Here is a 12599-nt window from a genome sequence, read left to right on the forward strand (position 1 = left end):
TGATGGGCCGCAGTTCCAACAAGTGAGCATGGGAAACAGGGCTGCAGGTGGGGCCTGGCTGGACAGGCAGTGGCACCTGGCCAGCATGAGTGTGGGCTAGCTAGTGGGGTTGTTCAGACTGAGGTAGGCTCTAATATCCATTGATGTGTACGAAAGACAAATAGGATGAGGGATGGACTGGACCAGTTTGCTGCACATACCGGCATGCACAGGAATTGGGGCTAGGGTTGGGCCTGGTGGGAGTTACTGAGGGTCACTCCGACTAGGTTGCAGTTCCCGCTGGTGTGCATGAGGGCTGAGTGTGTGGTGAGCAGGGATGGGCTATGCTGCAGCACGTGTTGGTTTGCATAAGAGATGGGGCTGGGGATGGAACTGAACAGGTTACTGCAACCACCAGTGTGTGTGTAGGCCGATATGGGTGGCCGACTGAACTGGACCCTGTATTGACTGTCACACGCAGAAATCAGGTCTGGGGTCACTTAAGGTGAGGATTCTTAGGGGATTCCCTAACTGAACCAGTGGACTCTTAACTGCAACCATGGAGAAAATGACAGCAATCTCTGGTCGGACCGTGGAGTGCATGTGTCAGAACTGGATCTCCTCAGTTGCTGAAGCCTGTGCAGCAGCCAACATTCCCAGAAGCACATGGGAGACATAACAAGTTCATTGAGGCCTACAGAAGATGTCCAGTACCATGCATGACAGAATAAATTGGACAGCTTCTCTGGCTAAACCTTGACAGCAAGTATCTGGGTGAGTGGAGACTCTAGGATGGACTGTGTCAGTCAATGGAACTTGAAGGAATTTCAGTGCAAGAATCTAGTGGGGAAGGTTGGAGCTTAGCTCGAAAGGAGGCTTTACCCAGGGACAATGGAGAAATCCTAGATCAGGAAGCTGTCTTGGTTAGTGTCTGGATTCCCTGTCAGGACCCATTACCCAAGTTCCCAATGATTCTCATTTATCATATTCAAAGCTTATGTCTTTGTGTTAATCACACAGCCCTGTCACACACCCTCTCCTGAAATGACTTAATCTCTAGATTTCTGCTCTGATTTTCATTTATGTTCGTTCATCAGGATTTTGGATTTTATTTTTTCTGTTTCCCTAAGGTTGAAGTGCTTTCAGGGTGAAATTCAATTCTATTCTTTGCTGGCAACATTACAATTTTCTTTTTTTTATTGGAAAGGTGGATATACAGAGAGGAGAGACAGAGAGGAAGATCTTCCATCCGATGATTCACTCCCCAAGTGAGCGCAACGGGCTGATGCTATGCCGATCCGAAGCCAGGAGCCTCTTCCGGGTCTCCCATGCAGGTGCAGGGTCCCAAAGCTTTGGGCTGTCCTCGACTGCCTTCCCGGGACACAGGCAGGGAGCTGGAAGGGAAGCAGGGCTGCCAGGATAGAACCGGCGCCCATATGGGATCCCAGGAGTGCAAGGCGAGGATCTTAACCACTGTGCCACGGCGCCGGGCCCCATTACAATTTTCAATTACAACATCTACATAACACCTATGTCTACTCTTGATGCTGTTTATGTTTCCACGCAGATATATGATTATTCATGTAATAGATCCAGCGGCATGCTTAATGGATTTAAGAACTTGTCACACCTCACTCTTTGTTTCATCCTTTTTTACAGCTCTTGAGTCAACCCAAGGACTTCAACAGTTGTAGAGTGTTGTGGGTGGCTCGCAAAAAAGTTTGAAAAACTATTAAGGACTCCAGAAAGCTTAAACAATGCATTGCCCAAAATGAGGTGCAGGATGCGGGTCTCAGAGAAGCCAAAATATCTGTGTCCTTTTACACAGGCTATTTTCATGTAGGAAATACCAGAACTTCAGAAAATGCTGCCCACAAACATTGTACTCATTTGTACTTTAAAAAGTTGCAAGGATACTTCTCCTATAGCAAGATTAAGGAATTCGGAAAGCAACTGGCTTTTTTCTGCTTATACCAGCACTGTTTGCTGTAGCTGTATACAGCAAATTGTACCAGCTGAAACTAACTGATAATGCTTAGACCAAATGTAACCACTAACACCGAATTTCCAGCAACAGCACATTGAAGAGGGTGAGGCTCTCATTACGAATACCTACCGTGAGTCGATGTGAAAAGAACTTTTGGGTTACTGAAAACCAAAGAAAGTATCTACTTGGAGCTGGTGTACTTGATTACGGCCTTGGTTCCTTTGCCGGGCAGCAGCAGCCACAGGCCCATCTGGATCTCGCAAGCTCACATACATTTCCCAGTTTGAGACATGAACAAAACACGATGATCAACATTTATATACAAGCTTATGTAAATGAAGGTTAGGTTTTGCGGTCTCTGATTGGTTCCTATGCTTGAGCTCTCAATGCAAATCAACTATCGTGAGCTCTACCCTCCCATTGGTCAGATCCTGAGAGCAGTTTTCCAACCCTGAAACCAGCTGCTGTAATTCAGGTAATACATTGTATAACGATTTTCCTTTCCTTGAAAAACTTTAATTTGCTCATTAGCTCGAAATCAATATAAAATTGTAGGAATTGTTGTCTTTCATGCTTTTGAAATACCAGGAAAACAAGCTGTTTTTATGTTATCTTCCTGATGCAAAGCCTATTTACAATAGCAAATCCAGCACGAAAATAAAGGACAGGAAGTAAACCATACAAACAAAATGAAGTAACATGGAAAGGAGTGAGTTACAACATTTCAGGCCCAGGTAGAGGGTCCAAATTAAAGGGGATTTTCACCTTTATCACTGTTTACAAAAAAAAGTGGGTGGGACAAATGTTTCTACTTTTTTTTCTCTCCTTTGTCCCTCCCGTGAGGCAAAGAGAGGTGCTGCTCCATGTCCCCAGTGGCAGCATTCGCCATCAGGTGTCACAGTCTTCCAAAGTCTGGTCAGCTGTTAGTCCCAGCAAAGAGTGCAGCGGTCTAGCCCAGGCTGGCCCACTTCCAGCCCTCATGTGAACTGGTGAGTGTTACAGTTAACACAGCCTGGACTGTGCTCCATCCTGGCTATTGTTTGTGCCAGTGTGTGCTGTAGACTGACCCAGCCTGTTCTGTCCCCAAACTTGGCTCACAGGAATGCTCATGATTACTGTAAACTTGCCTGTCCTGTCCTACTCCAGCCCCAGCTATTGTGTTCCCAAGCACAAGCTGCTGCTTGGTAGGGGAGGTCCCCAAGTTCCCCTACCAGGCTTGCTCCCAGCACTGTGTCTCCTGTATGCTAGAGGGTACTCTGACCCTCCTCGACATGGTCTGCTCTCAGGCCTGCCTTTTTCATGTGCCACCGGGTGCCACGAACTGACCCAGTCCAACTCTGGCTGCCATGAGTATCACGTGGTTTTCTGTCGATGAGTTCTGTGGTCCAGGCTGCCTCACCCATCATCATCACCCTCTGCTTTCTGTGCTGCAGGCCCACCGAGGCAAGCCCACAAATTTCCTACAGAATCTTGCCCAAGATCCAGTTCTCTTGCATTCTTGTGGGTGCTGTGGGCCCATCCTGACATGACCCAACCCATGCTCTGACACTCATGAGTGGTTATTGCAACCCAGACCAGCCAAGCATGATTCCCTTCCTAAGTCCCAGTTTTTGCAAGCAGCAGCAAATAGCAAATTAATTATCTTAGATTTGTTGGATTTACGAATCTGCCTAGGATGCTTAAAGCAATTCAGTGAGAAACTGTCAGAAAGAAGAATGCACTTGGGGCTAGTGTGGTGGCTCAGCAGGCTAATCCTCCACCTGTAAACACTGCATCCAGTATGGATCCTGGGGTTGTCAGGTGCATTTATCTTCACAACAGAAGAAAGTAAACAAGTTGCTTGTTTCACAAAAAATAGGAAAAAATTTAGGAGTGTGCTTTTAGATTTATCTGCCATGTTGTTGAAAGCTGCCTGGGGATTTAATGAGATGGCAATAGAAGGGGGCATGGCATGGTGCCTGGGATAGTAGGCTTGTAGGTTTAGTAAAAGACAAATTTAAATTCTAGTTTGTATGCTTGTTACTCTATTTTCCATCCAGATCCCTGTTAATGGCCTGGGAAAGCAGGGGAGGGTGGCCCAAGTCGTTAGAACCCTGCACCTATGTAGGAGACCTGGAGGAGAATCCTGGCTCTTGATTTCAGATAAGTTCAGCTCTGACCATTGCAGCCTTTGGGGAGTGAACTAGTAGAAAGATCTTACTGTCTCTTTGTGTGTCTCGTTCTCTCTATGAAGCTTTCTTTCCAATAAAAAAAATTAATTCTTAAGAAAAAAGAAAGCATCTAACTCTGAGATGATGTCATATTTAAGATGAGACACCAAATTATTCTCAAGGCAAGAATAAAGATGATGATGTCAAAACAAGCCATGCCATACAAGATATTGATGGTTATAGGAAGTGAGTGGACACCACAGGGACCTCAGTCAGAGATTTGGCATGCTTCGAAGGCAGCCAAGGGCACGGACAGGACAGTGATGGATTTGGGTCAACATTTCTCACCTTGTTAGGGCTCAAGCAGAGCCTGTACCACCACCCACATCAGAAGGTGTGTAAAACCCCCACTTGTTCCTTTCTGCCTGCCCTCTTTGCTCCTGCAGCTCTGTCCTGTTTACCTGCTGCTTGCTGCATGAGGATAGGCCCAGGAATGGATTTTGCTCTGTTTAAAGGCTTGTTTGTGCTTGGCTAGTATTTTCTTTCTCAGGTGATCGCTAAATCTAACACATATTGTTAAAAAATATGATGTAATCTTTTTGTTTGAAGTGTTTTGCTTCTCCTCCTCTCAAAAAAATTATTGAACAAGTCATGGTAGTCACACCTTTGCATGCTTATGGAAGATATCACATTTTCCAATTTAGAATATTGGGATTTATAGGATGGCTAATGTAGGAAAATGACAATATATTGCCCTAGCTTCCAATTTTTTAGGACAATCTGAGTTTTTGTTTTTAACAAAAGTAAATGCTGTATAAGCTCTAGGTTACTATTTGCACAGAGAACTAATACACCTATGTCAATTTCACTGAAATGTTCACAGAAATTCAAACTTGGCACTTAATGGGTTAAGAGGAAAATGACCCAAGAAAGGGAAAAACAGAAACTGGAAAGAAAGTAGAGTCATAAGTACCTCTAAACAGGAATTAATATCTTGTGAGAGACATTGTGTATCACATGGGAAACCACCAAAAGAGGGATCAAGTGACATGTTCTAGAATTCCAGAGAAGCTCATAAAATGTGGATGGAGGCTCTATATACTTATGTCTCAACTACTCAAACCTTATATTCAAATGATTAAGGCCCATAAGAGATTTTAGTGAAAAGTAAAATTGCAGTGATTTTATGAAAAAAAAAAATACTGCATGGGACTTTCAATCTCCATGCTTTTACATTTATGAAAATTGTGACTCTTTCTGGGCATCCAGAGTTTTAGCTGGAGCTGGAGAGACTTCTGATGGCTGCCCAGGGCACCGGAGACTAGGGGCTGGTTTGCCCCACCCTGACATATCTCCTAGGGTCCAGCCTGGAACAGGAGGAGGGGCCACAGGAGCCAGTTACATCACTTACCTGGCGGGATTCCAGGTGACCAATGGCACACCTGAATGGACATTCCTTGCATAGTTAGGACACAGACAGCCCCTTTGCCCTCCCACATGTCTAGAGGGATATAAAACCCCTCAACACCTATCTCAGACGCCCTTTTCGCTTCCCTCTTCCTTCCCCTCTGCGCGAAGGGGGCCCAGGAGCTAATTTTCCAATAAAGCTTCCATCTAAACTCTGAACAACTTGCCAATACTATTCCACCAGCAGGCGGGTGGTCGGTGGTCATCATCTAACAACTTCCAGCTAGATTCAGTCAAAATTCTTGTCTTCCTGGATGTAAGAATACAATTGGGAGATGCAGACCTGCTCAAAGCAGAAGCAGGAGAAAGGTTGTACAGACAATTGTGCAGCCCTAGCAGTGTCATAGGAGGTGGAGACTAGTGAGCCAGGAAACCATGGAAACCATGGTGGAAACTGTGGTGGAAATCTAACAGAACCTAGACTTGGAACTCACTGGAGGGAGTGGCACAATTGGCTGCAAACAAAGAGACGTGTACCACCCACAATAAGGAAAATCGAACTGTAGACCTGTGGGTGACACAGCTTAGAAACCTGCCCCAAGAAGATTCTGCTAAGAAGTACAATGACCAAAAGCAAAAGAAGAGACAAAGGCAAAATGAATATTACTGAAGACTCCCATGCAAAGGAGCAAAACCCTTTGCCAACTTCAGAGCTAACTGAGGAAGAAATCGAGAAAGTGGGAGATACGAAAGTCAAAACACTTGCTATAAAACTTATCAGCAATGAGAAGCATGTAAAGCAGGTGTTCAAGGAATTTAAGGAATATGTCACACAGGAAATGAATCAAATGAAAGCTGATATATCAGAAATGAAGAATACAGTGGAGAAAATTAAAAGTACAGTGGAGAGTCTCCAAAATAGAATGAAACAAGCAGAAGAAAGAATCTCAGAATTGGAAGATATTTCCTGTCACCAGAGGGGAACAAACAAAAAGATGGAAGCAGAGCTGAATCAGGCTAAAAAAAGTATTCAAGAACTGAAAGACACTATTAAGACGAGTCCCAGAAGGTGCAGAAAGAGAAACTGGGATTAAAGGTGTATTCAATGAAATAATAAGGGAAAATTTCCCTAATCTGGAGAAAGAATCAGGAAACAACATCCAGGAGGGGCACAGAACTCCCAACAGGGTTGATGAAAAGCGATCTTCACCATGACATGATCATCAAGTTCTTTTCAACCAAACATAACGAAAGAATCCTTAAATGTGCTCGTGGAAAAAAAAAAAAATCAATTGACATATAAAGGAATGCGAATTAAAATCACAGGAGACCCCTTCCAGGAAACTCTACAGGCCAGAAGAGAATGAAGTGACATATTCCAGATTCTAAAAGAAAAAAAATTGTTGGCCCAGGATAATATATCCAGCAAAGCTTTCTTTTGTCTTTGAAAATGAAATAAAATTCTTCCACAGTAAAGAAAATTTAAAAGAATTTGCCTCTTCCAAACCTGCCCTACAAAGGATACTTAAAGATGTCTTCTTGACAAAGAGGAATAGCACCCACCAAAACCAAAGGCAAATGTGAAGAACGTCCCAGTAAAATGACAACAGAACATTCAATCAATAAACAACCCGTTGCTAAAATGACAGGACCAAATTACCACCCATACATATTAACCCTGAGTGTAAATGGCTTAAGCTCAACCAAATGTCATAGATCAGTAGGCTGGATTAAAAAATGAAAACCCATCTATTAAAAAAATTGTGAGATGCAGGTGGAGATGAATGAAAGAGCAGAAAATATTGAATGGCGAGAGGAAGGTACACCCTCAGTTATGAGGGTGGGCAACCTCCAGACAACTGACCCATTCTGTCTGGGCTCATCCTTTCACAGGATGAGGGGTGAGTGGGACTGCAGTGCCCTAAGGGTGCTCCCAGAGGTGGGAGGCTTAGCAGCTTGAGGAAGAGGAAGAGTGGGTGTGCCTCAGGTGACAAGATTAGGGAGGTGCCCATAGCTTGGATATAGGCAGTCCCTAGTTCTGGTCCCTCACTCACTTTCTGCCTAGATCACGTCAATATAGCTTATAGGTAGAGAACAAAAAGATTGGGGGAGAAGCATTTAAACAATGGCAAAAACCACTCAGTGTCTGTGAGAGTCCTTATTCCTGATTGAAGAGATTCTTAGCATAATCATAGCAACATGTTACACCCATGAAACAGAGGTTTGTGTAATATAAACACAAATTATGGAAAACAAATCTGGCACACAAATAAGCAACTTGTGAACTGGAATATCATTAATAATTTAAGCCATATGTACTTTCCTTTGTTCCTTCTTTGTATTAGGATCATTTGTATATTTTAGAAAATAAGGAGAGTTCCCTTCATCTGCCTAGGAAACTGCCTGGCATCTAATAGTCACTCGGTACATGAATGCATGGGAGACTGAACTAAAAGCATGTAAGCAGAGATGAAAAGAAAACATATTGATATAAATAATACACACCTGACTTACCTGGGCTGGAGGTGTTGATGGAAGGAAGTAGAAACATATTACAAGGAAAACCTATCCGATTCCACCACTAATTTATGGAGATTGTGAATACTAAGTTCTGAGATTCCCATTAAATTGTTTAATTGCAGTGATGGGACAAACCTTAAATCTATTTCCTGATAATTCAATCAATGTGCTGACCTAGCCTCATGATTAAATTTTCATTGTGTTCATGCACTGGGGTTGGATTATTTAGGTTAATTGAACGGAGAAAAGTGATTGAGCATTCTGTAGAAACACAGGGTATATGACGGATAGAGGTTTTTATGCACTGACATGTCTCATGCAGAATACCTGGCACATAAAGTATTCATCTAAACACATGAACGCTAGCAGAATATCAGAAGCTAAAATATGCCATGTCAGCATGAGGATTGTATTTATTTTTTAAGATTTGTTATTTTTTGTTTGTTTTTATTGGAAAGTCAGATATACAGTCAGGGAGATCTTCCTTCTTCCATTGATTCACTCCCTTAATACCCCAATGGCCAGAGCTACAAAGCGCCAGAAGCCAGGAGTCTCTTTCGGTCTCCCATGTGGGTGTAGGGTACCAAGGCTTTGGGCTGTCCTCAATGACTGCTTTCCCAGGGCACAAGCAGGGAGCTGGGACTGGTGCCCATATGTGATGCCAGCCCATGCAAGGCCAGGACTTTAGCTGCTAGGTTACCACACCAGCTGAGGATTGTTTTTAACTCCAGAGATGTAACGGGGCCCGGTGCAATAGTTCAATTGACTAATCCTTCCTTTGTAAGCGCCAGGATCCTATATGGGTGCTGATTCAAGGTCCTGCTGCTTCACTTTCCATTCAGCCCCCAACTTTAGGTCTGGAAAAGCAGTGGAGGATGGCCCAAAGCCTTGCCAACAGGCAACATATGGGAGACCCGAAGAAGTTCCTGGCTTCTGGCTTCATATCAGCTCTGCTCAGGCTGTTGATGCCATTTTGAGAAGTGAAACAATAGATGGAAGATCTTTCTGTCTCTCCTCTCTGTAAATCTGCCTTTTCGATAAAAATAAATAAGCCTAGGTGAGAAAAAAAGAAAAAAAAGAAATATTAAAACAAAACTCCAAGGAAGGAACTCTGGTCATTCCATTTTTTCTAATAGGGAGAGATAACTCTTTTGTGGACAATGACCTTCCTGTACCAGAAAGAAGGAAATTACTCGTCACTAGATTTGAAGAGTCAAGGTCAAACGTCTTTGGAACAAACCTTGATAAATCAACCCTTATTTTCCTGCTATGAACTACCGTACATCAAGTACCTTTACATGTCATGATCTCGAAACTTGGTAATCTTTTTGCAATTCAGTTGTGCTCTTAAGCTTAGCTCCAACTGCTCTTTGGGGCTTGATGTATTCTAAAATAGAGTGGACACCAAGCATAAAGCCCACATCTGAGACAGCATAAACTGAAAGGTAAACAAAGCAAAAGCAAAAATCGAACAGTTTCCAAGGAAGAAAACCTGCTTATTTTCACAGAGCTCTGCAGGGGCAGGTAGAGAAAACTATTACCAATGATTTATACATTTACCCATATTCTGGAATATTCTGAACTTTAAAGTGCCCCCACCTTTTCTTTTATTAGCTTATGAAGACAGTCATAAATTCCTCTAGAAAGGAAGAACTTGAAGAAAATTCTCTAGACATTCATTAATTATCCATTAAATAATCATCTGTTGAGCGCCTTTCATATAGCAGACACACTATCAGGGATTTGCACTGTCTGAATATAAAATAGTAATAAAAGTCACCAAATGAAAGAGAATGCTAGTCAGGCTTCCCAGGAAACAAGAGTCAGTGATGGAATGCTGGATACTGATGTTATCAGCAACAATGACAGAACTACTTACTTCAAGCTTAAAAAAAAAAAGGAATAGCAAATTATTAAAGAAGTAGGAACATTAAAATAGACAGATTCAGAAAAGAATAACATGGCCGAATGAAAAAGCTATATGATATAATAAATATCCATAGGGCCTTGTGTATACACGACTACAGAACACCCAATAATATGTGGCAACAATATGAAATTAAAACTACTCTGATAGTTATGTAACAGAAAATGGAAGATGTTTATGGTTAAAAATATTTGAATCACACAATAAATAAATGATCTATTATTCCTTTATTTAACCCATATAGTGTCCACTTTGTTCAAAGAATACAAATTTTTGAACGATTGCAAAAATTCAATCCTGATCTCAGAAAATATCACAATACATGCCAAAGAATCACTTCCATACACATTGAAGTTTCATCAATATCTAATTCAAGAGCAATAGGAAAATTATGATTTTTTTATCACAGTAAAATCAGCGTAGTGGCCTAGCAGCTAAAGTCCTAGCCTTGAGCACGCCAGGATCCCATACGGATAAAGATTCTAAACCCATTGGCCCCACTTCCTATCCAGCTCACTACTTGTGGCCCAGAAAGCAGTCCAGTACTGCCCAAAGCCTTGGGACCCTGCACCAGTGTGGGAGACCTGGAAGAGGCTCCTGGCTTCTGACTTTGGCTTGGCTCAGCTCCAGTCGTTGCGTTCACTTTGGGGAGTGAACCAGCGGACGGAAGATCTTCCTCTCTGTCTCTCTTCCTCTCTATGTATCTGATTTTGTAATAAAAATTAAATAAATCTTGACCCTGGTACAGTGGCCTAGTGGCTAAAGTCCTCGCCTTGAATGCACTGGGATCCCATATTGAAAAAAAAAAAAAAAGAAAGAAAGAAAAAATTTCTTCATGTACTTGGAAAGTAAAAAACACACCCATTAACACTACAGATTAAATGTTAAAATGCACAGATATTGTGAAATAAACCCAGATAATATACATATACATACATACATACACATACATACATATAAAATTAAGGAACAAGAAACAATGGAGGTTTATAAACTAAATATGCAACAGCGGAAGATAAAATAAGGAACAAGATAACAAATTAAAATAACAGAAAAGAGAGAAACTTATAAACAAAACTGAATAGAAAAAATGGAGATGTAGGGTCGATACGGTAGCCTAGTGGTTAAAATCCTTGACTTGTATGCCTTGGGATCCCGTACGGGTGCCAGTTCTAATTCTGGCAGCTCTGCTTCCCATCCAGTTCCCTGCTTGTGGCCTGGTAAAGCAGTTGAGGATGGCTCAAAGCCTTCAGACCCTACACCTGCGTGGAAGACCCAGAAGAGGCTCCTGGCTCTTGGCTTTCGCTTGGCTCAGCTCTGGCTGTTACACTCAAATGGGGGGAAGAAATAAGGATGATACATAAATGAAAACCCTGTTTTCTGGGAAAAGAAAGTGATTCATTTGTGTAAATTACAGGAAATGATACAGGAATATTGACATTGGCATAGTGGTATAGAGAGCTGGGTCTTTAGGACATTCATAACCAGTGTCAGAGTGCTGGTTTGAGTCCTAGCACATCCGCTTGGGATTCAGCTTCCTGCCAATGCACTCGGAGACACAGTGCATGATGGTTCCAGTGACTGAATCCCCACCACACATGTGGAAGACCTGGACATTGTTCTCAGCTCCTGTCTTCAGCAGGGCCCAGCACTAGCTCTTGTGGGCATTTGTAGGGTGAACAAGCAGATGTGAAAGCTCCCTCTTTCCTGACTCTGTGATTCTGCCTTTCAAATAAATCAATAAGTAAACTTTTTTAAAAATAAGGAATACTTATATTAAAGAGAAAGGAAGAAAAAAAATTACAAGAGATGGGATGGAAACTTGATGTGGAGGGCTAAGCCCTTAACTATGACACTACCAACCCATATGGGCAGTGGTTTGTGTCTGGGCTGCTCCACTTCTGATCCAGCTCCCTGCTTACTGCCTGGGAAGGCAGCAAAGAATCACTGGAGTCCTTAGATCTCTGCATCCATGTGGGAGGCCTGGAGGAAGTTCTTGCCTTCTGGCTCCAGTTTGGCTCTGATCTTGCTATTATGTGGGGAGTGAGCCACTCATGGAAGATCTCCTTGTCTCTCCTCTCTGTATAACTCTGCCTTTCAAATAAAAATTTTAAAAAAAAATTACACAAGAATACTGTTAATTAACCTTTAGGAAAAAAATTTAACTTAGTAGAAAATGATAATTTTCTAGAAAAGATATTTAAAAAGTAATGAACAAATGAATAAAAATATAATTACAGAAATAAGGTAAATGTACTCTTTTAATGTTCATTAACCCAAAGATGCCAGATAGAGATGGACTTCACAAATTTTAGCAAGTCTGATGAATTGAGGATCCCTATTTTACAAAAACCTATCTCAACAAAAAATTATTCTCACTCATACTAAAAAAAGGAAAAAAACTGTATATGGCCTGGCGCAATGAATTGGCTGGCTGATCCCTTGCCAGCATTGGGATTCCTTGTGGCCATTGGTTCATGTCCTGGCTGCTCCATTTCCTATTCTGCTCCCTGCTTAGGCTGAGAGCATAGTGGAGGACAGCCCAAAGCCTTGGGCCCCTGCTCTCACATGGGAGATGTGGAAGAGGCCCCTAGCTTCTGGCTCCCGGCTCCTGGCTTTGGATTGTCTC

The sequence above is a fragment of the Ochotona curzoniae genome, unplaced genomic scaffold, assembly GCF_017591425.1.
Source record: "Ochotona curzoniae isolate NIBS_2020 unplaced genomic scaffold, NIBS_Ocur_1.0 patch361, whole genome shotgun sequence".
NCBI classification, from domain to species: domain Eukaryota; kingdom Metazoa; phylum Chordata; class Mammalia; order Lagomorpha; family Ochotonidae; genus Ochotona; species Ochotona curzoniae.